General features: G+C 38.2%; 1 pseudogene across 2 annotated transcripts; it reads left to right on the plus strand.

Moving 5' to 3' along the window:
- Positions 1-436: 436 nt before the first annotated feature.
- LOC147863594 (UDP-glucuronate 4-epimerase 1 pseudogene) lies at positions 437-3,781 on the plus strand (annotated as a pseudogene). Of its 2 annotated transcripts, none has more exons than XR_015529769.1 (3): positions 437-603; positions 1,803-1,882; positions 2,088-3,781. The product of XR_015529769.1 is annotated as a UDP-glucuronate 4-epimerase 1 pseudogene, transcript variant X1 (transcript). The 2 variants fall into 2 exon arrangements; XR_015529770.1 differs by lacking the exon at positions 437-603 and adding an exon at positions 1,136-1,379.
- The last annotated feature ends 3,007 nt before the right edge of the window (positions 3,782-6,788 follow it).

The raw sequence follows: 6,788 nt of genomic DNA on the forward strand, positions 1-6,788 counted from the left end.
ATAGCAGCAAGGGTGATGATGCTGACATGTGATGCAAGTGTCGAGCGATGCGATTTAACGACACTGTATACGGTAGGTAGTAGAGGAGGATTTTTTTTTTTTCTCACATGATGTCTCGATGCCCGCTCTTGGGTTGGGCCGAGAAGGCGAGCTGGTTTTTGAAATGGGCCCGAGGATATGGTTCTTTTATATGTATGGATATGGAAGGAAGAGAAGAACTAACTAGAACGAGTCAAAAACGTGAACAAAATGAATCTCCGGTGATGGGGGGGGGGGGGGGGGGGGGAGGGGAGGCGGAGGAGGGTGGTTTTGAATTTGTCAAAAACCGCTAGGGGCAGTTTTGGAGATTAGAGGAATATCAGGAAACGATGCCTTCGTCTTCGTCTTCTTCGTCTTCTTCTTCTTCTTGCTTCGACAGAGTGGTAGCCGTTGGATGAAGTGTAAGAGAAAGAGAGAGAGAGAGAGAGAGAGAGAGAGAGAAAGAAAAAGAGAGACCAGGGTACACAGAGTTAAAGGAGGAAAGAAGAAGGAAAGCCCGTCTCACATTAGATCGCCATCGCCATCGCCATCGCCATCGCTATTCACAGCCAAGCAAATTCCGAGGTAAGATAGACCCATCCAATCCAATCCAATCCATCCTCCCTCCCTTCCTCTGTTTCTTTGTTTCTTTCTTTTCTCTCGTCGCCTCATCCTGCTTTCTCTGCCACAAACCCTCGTTGCTTTATAACATTTTTAGATCCCCCTTTTACACGATTTTCTAGCGATCTCTCTTTCCTTCCTTCCTTCCTTCTTTTTCATTTCTCTGTATATGAGCTGGATTTTTCGTATTTTCCCTTCTAAATTAGTTTCTGTTCATTTTCCGTATTTTGTAAAAATAAAAATAAAAGACTGTGTTTTCTTAGGGTTTTCCGAAATCTGTTCCAATAATATATATTCGTACTTGAAATAATTGATGAGTTATCAATTTTCTCTGTTTTTTCTCAGTACCTTCATAGGATGGATTTGATCGGTAAGAGACCAGGAATGTATCCTTGTAGTGCCTTTTTTCCTCAAGGTTAGAAACTAGTCCTTTAGGAAACTTTTCTTGAGAGAAAGAATCGAAACACAAAAGCAAATAAAAGAACATAGAAAGCCTAAAGGAACTCTGAATTTGTTGTATGTATGAGACTCTAATGGCAGCTTTGAAGTGGGCAAACCAACATCTAAAGCTTTAATGGTCTCTGCATTTGATGTGTATTTCTATCTCTAATGATTGATCTAAACTGGTCAAGAGAATCTCTAACAGCGTTGATGGACTCTGAATTTGATGTGTTTATGGACTCCAGTAATTGATGCATCATTGTGAAGTTCTAGTCTGAGCGTCACAAGAATATCTACATGTAAGAAAAGCTCCGAAACATAACCTCTAATGGCAGTGCTAAAATAGGCATTTGTCTTAAATTTTGAGGCTGAAATGAGCACCACAAGAACAGATAACTGCCTATTTTATGTGTATATTGTCTCAGTGGAGATGCTATAAACGGGGCATTATTTGTGAATTTCTCAGCTGAACTCGGGTGTAACGTTGAGGATCACAAAAATATCTAAAGCTTGGATTAACTTTCAGTTTGATATGTTTATGTTATGGTCTTTTATGTTTATATGCAATAACTTGGGTGTAATTTAGAAAATCTAAATAGCTAGTTTGATGTTGGTGATTAATTAGGAAGTTGTTGTGAGTGCTATAATTTAATGAAATATACAGGACACCAGAAGCATTTTGTATAATGCTAAAGTGGGCATTATTGTAAATTAATTTACAGGTCTCAGAAGCATATTTACTTAGTTAAGAAAAGCCCGAAGAAACCCCCCAGCAAATCTGTCATCAATAATTGTAGAACAGGTCGGTTTTTTTTCTTTTTTTGCAAAATGTTCCCAAAATTGAGGCCCAAAAGCATGATGCTTCGTTGCAGGGTAAATGTTGATAATTCTCATTTAGTTAAAAATGTTCTTTGCAAGGCCATTGGGAACCCTATTTTGAGATGAATAAAATTGAAAACGCACTCTATTTATTGGAGGGGAAATATTTACTTCTTCTCTTGTTGCAGATTCATAACAATGCCACCATCGGTGGTAGTAGATAACTTTCCTTCAACTCCAGGAAAGGTGAAAGTAGAAAGGAGAAGCTATTTTGGTGTATTATTACACCACCGATGGCAGTCTTTATGCTTTTCTAACCCATTTGTTTGGGTATCTGGCCTTATTCTTGTAGCAATTGTATTAGTGTTTATTTCCACCTCTTCAGATGGCTATAAGGCAGTGCAAAGTCGATCTCATTGGGGTGGATCAAAGTGGGAAAATCAAGTTAAGCGATCTTCGCATGTGAAAAAAGAGGATGGAAAAATAGTATTGGTCACTGGAGCTGCTGGATTTGTAGGGATGCATGTCTCCCTTGCATTGAAGAAAAGAGGTGATGGAGTCGTGGGTCTAGATAATTTCAATAACTATTATGATCCTTCTCTGAAGAGAGCTAGGAAGGGCCTTCTTAAGAAGCATGGTATCTTTATTGTGGAAGGGGATATCAACGATGCGATGCTGTGGAAGAAGCTTTTCGAGATAGTTTCTTTCACACATGTGATGCATTTGGCTGCTCAGGCTGGAGTTCGATATGCCATCGAGAACCCATCTTCATATGTCCATAGTAATATTGCAGGGCTAGTGACATTATTAGAGGCTTGCAAGACAGCTCAGCCTCAGCCAGCTATTATATGGGCATCATCGAGCTCAGTCTATGGGCTGAACACCAAAGTTCCTTTCTCAGAGCTTGATAGGACAGATCGTCCAGCTAGTTTGTATGCAGCTACTAAGAAAGCAGGTGAAGAGATAACTCACACATATAATCACATCTACGGCCTGTCTATAACTGGTTTGAGGTTTTTCACTGTGTATGGTCCTTGGGGGAGGCCAGATATGGCCTATTTCTCTTTCACACGAGACATATTGAATGGCAAGCCGATCACGGTTTATCAAGGGCCCCATGGGATGGATTTGGCAAGAGATTTTACCTATATTGATGATGTTGTAAAAGGATGTGTGGGAGCCCTCGATACAGCTCTGGAGAGCACTGGAACTGGTGGAAAGAAGAAGGGTCCAGCCCAATTTAGGATATTTAACCTTGGGAACACCTCTCCAGTCACTGTGCTGAAGCTAGTAAGTATATTGGAAAAGCTCTTGAAAGTGAAAGCAATCAAGAATATTGTACAGATGCCAGGTAATGGAGATGTCCCTTTCACTCATGCAAATGTTACCCTTGCAAATGTTGCCTTAGGTTACAAACCCACCACGGATCTTCAGACGGGTTTGAAGAAGTTTGTGAAGTGGTATTTGGGTTTCTATGGAGTGAACCCCAGTGGCATGATGAACATGAACAGATCGTAAGTGTTAAGGATATGTTTTTCGTTGTCATGGCGGTGGTGGTTATTGGGGTTTTCTCGTGATGTGTATCCCTTTGTAAAATTCCATTATAAAACTTTCCAGTCAAGAGATCTATAACGAGAGAAAAAGGCGACCTCAGTAGTCTGGTGGTGAGTTTGATTGTCGGTATTGTACTTTTAAGCCGTAACTCTGTGCTGGCTGATCTTTGTGGTGATGAACTTTTGAAGGTTCTAAAGGTGGGCTTCATGAAAAAAAGAGTGAAAGCCTTCACCATTCTGATTTTGTTTGGACCCTTTTATTCAACTGTATCTCCTGATCGGGAATGTTTTTTTACAATGTACAAAAATCGGAAAGACACTTGAGCTTAACAAGCCATTTATACATTTTAATGTGTGAAATTGATAATGTCACTTGCTGATTTTCATTGATGCCCTGAACACCTTAATGAATGCTTGTTAAGGTTTCAACTCTTGTGAAATTTCTGCTGGACGGAAAAGTCCGAATGATGCTAGAGTGTGTTGTTTGAGTGCCCTTCTTGGTGTATGAATAGCCATTACATCAGCCTTGAAAATTTTGTTCATGATGTATGAAATGAAATTTTCAAGCCTTGTAAATGAAATCATAAGTAGGTGTGATAAAACCACCACAATCTTGCCATCTGTGTTCTTTTTGTGCATTCGTTTCCTTACAATGCTGTAACTTGTATACGCTATGTGTGCGTGCAATAGTGATGTGTTATGACGCAATGTTTAACTGTCATTGCTGCATTAATGTGTATATCACCACCAAGCCACACTAGCAAGCATATGGAATGTTCATAGTCAAGGCGGAAATGAAAGCATTAATCTCAAATCAATTAAATTTTGGAAATAGCTCTTATACGTATATATATTTAATCCTTGAGATTTATCTCAATCCATTTGAACAACCATTCTTTACTCTGATAAATCCCTTCTATTGTGCACATACTTAAATTACTCCTCAGATTGAACAAGTGCCTTTTGAGAATAAATACAACACACATTGTGATGGTGTGTCAAATTTTATTATTGTTGTGGAGGTAAAATGCTTCATATAAAATGGTTAGCTATAATAGCATGCGTGAATATAAGACATGTCATCATGTCATATGTTATAACTTATAACTACATAATGGAAGGAGTTTTCTATTTGGAAAAAAAGAAGACATGTCATATGATATTTAATGTAGTTAACAATATGTACATTGAACACTTATTGCAATAGTTAAATATTGCAATATATTAAGCAATTATGAAGTAATGAACCAAGGTATTTTGCTTTCAATATCAAGTATTCATTGAAATGTTTTTAGAAGGTTGAATCATAGTAAGGCTCGTCCATCATCAAACCAAATAAGTTTCACACACTGCAAGTTTTGAAGCAATATAATGAATTGGAAATTTCTTGTCTAGATGAAATCTATGGCAATACAAAGTTACAACATTGACGACCTTTATTTTCAACAATTCCAATGAATCGTTATTAGGTTTGTCCTTTTGTTGTCCATTAAGGTAGAGGGCAAAATCCATGTATGTATATAATTTTATCCAAGATGCATGTTCTAGTTTTGGGATTGAACGAGAATAAATATTATCATGAATATACACTCTAATATTTACACATACCTCTCTAATACATATTTTTACAAATTATGAAGTTGTATGTGAAAAACACTATGGTACCACTGTTGAGTGGTGTTGTCATTAGATGTGTTGTGGGAAATGCTACAACACCAATAGGTGAGACAAACACTCCATTTTGAAAAGAATTCTAACTCAATAGACAAAAAACTATGACATCAATACTCCCTTCTTACTTTCGTATGTATGCTATGACTCAATGCCTACATGCTACCATCAAATACAAAAGCATTGCCCATATCCCAATCAGGATGCAATCCCCAATATCACAGACCCCTCACTATTAACACTGCCAATTGCTTTCCCTTTCTCTCAATAAGACCAATTTCTTTTGAATCAATTTGGTAAGTTGGCCAATTGTTTTCAAATGAGAACCAATCAAATTCATTATATTACTAGTTTAGACAATTACTTAGACATGAGTAAGTTATGAACTCATGTTATAAAGAAGCTAGTAAAACAATCACATAACAAAAAAAAATGTAAGGTATGTGTTGATAGTTTTGAGAAAGTTGAGGATAGTTCGTTATGATGCTTAAAAGTATTTTACGGTTTTCCCTAAATAATACAAACTTCTGTGAAACCATGTTTTAGTACATATATGCTTGAATAAAATCTGTGCTTATTTGTAAAACCCTAAAAACTGTTTCTAGTCTTACAAACTCTAGGAGACCAAAACAAATCTTGTTTGTTACAAATTCACCTCAACGTTATTGTTGTGTGTCTACATTTGTCCATCCATACATATCGGTTTGCAACATAATACTAGCCAACACATGCATTATATCGTTTGATATAAGGCACCATAGTTTCAACTTTGGCCATGTGCGTGTCAATATAAGGGAGTAACAATTATGGGGACTAGCTCCTAAGGCTAGGTTTTGACACCCAAAAGGCAAAAGGGTAACATCCCTACATAGCATTTAGTTATTGGCAAAGAAGAATCCAACTTCAAGAAAATAGAGGATCACATGAAATCAAAGAAGCTTAACGATATTCCTAACAACCACATGGAAATCAACGACTTCCTTCTATTCCATCTCTAAATTTGGCAGTGGCACGAAACTAGAAGTAGAAGTATGATCTCAATCCTTGAGCTATCGACTTATAAGAATGTCATGAAGCATCATAAAATTTTGTTTTTTTTTGCGTGGTATTCCCAAGGTGTACAAACGACAAAGGGGTCAAAGCAGATTTACAGGAGGCAACCATAAGGTTTGTGGGGTCAGAGGCGATACGGAAAAAGAACGTCGGCCACAGATGGCGGTCAACTTTTCACCCACGACGATAACACTAGCGAGAAGGTTCAACGGTCTTTTAGTACAAGCCTTTTAGAGTAAGCTTGACCTGACTTGACTTGACACAGGAGAACGAGGGCGAGGCGAGGCCAAGCAAGGGTAAAGCTTGTGGGCAAGGCCGATACGGAAAAGAACGTTGGCCACACATGGCGGTCGACCTTTCACCCACGATATATAACACTAGCGAGAAGGTTCGGCGGTCTTTCTTATTACAAGCCTTTTAGAGTAAGCTTGGCTTGACTTGACTTGACTTGACTTTGACATTGGAGGCCAAGACTGGCAAGGGTTTTGTATCACACACACACACACACACACACAGAGAAAAAAAGACAGACAAAATTAGATTACATATAAAAAAGAAAGAGGAAGGCCTTTTCATGAAAACCCTGAAATTCCCCTCCTGCCGCCTCTTCTC

The sequence above is a fragment of the Azolla caroliniana genome, unplaced genomic scaffold (genome assembly GCF_043228905.1).
Source record: "Azolla caroliniana isolate FFs.n. ecotype wild unplaced genomic scaffold, voAzoCaro1.0.p SCAF_5, whole genome shotgun sequence".
NCBI lineage: Eukaryota > Viridiplantae > Streptophyta > Polypodiopsida > Salviniales > Salviniaceae > Azolla > Azolla caroliniana.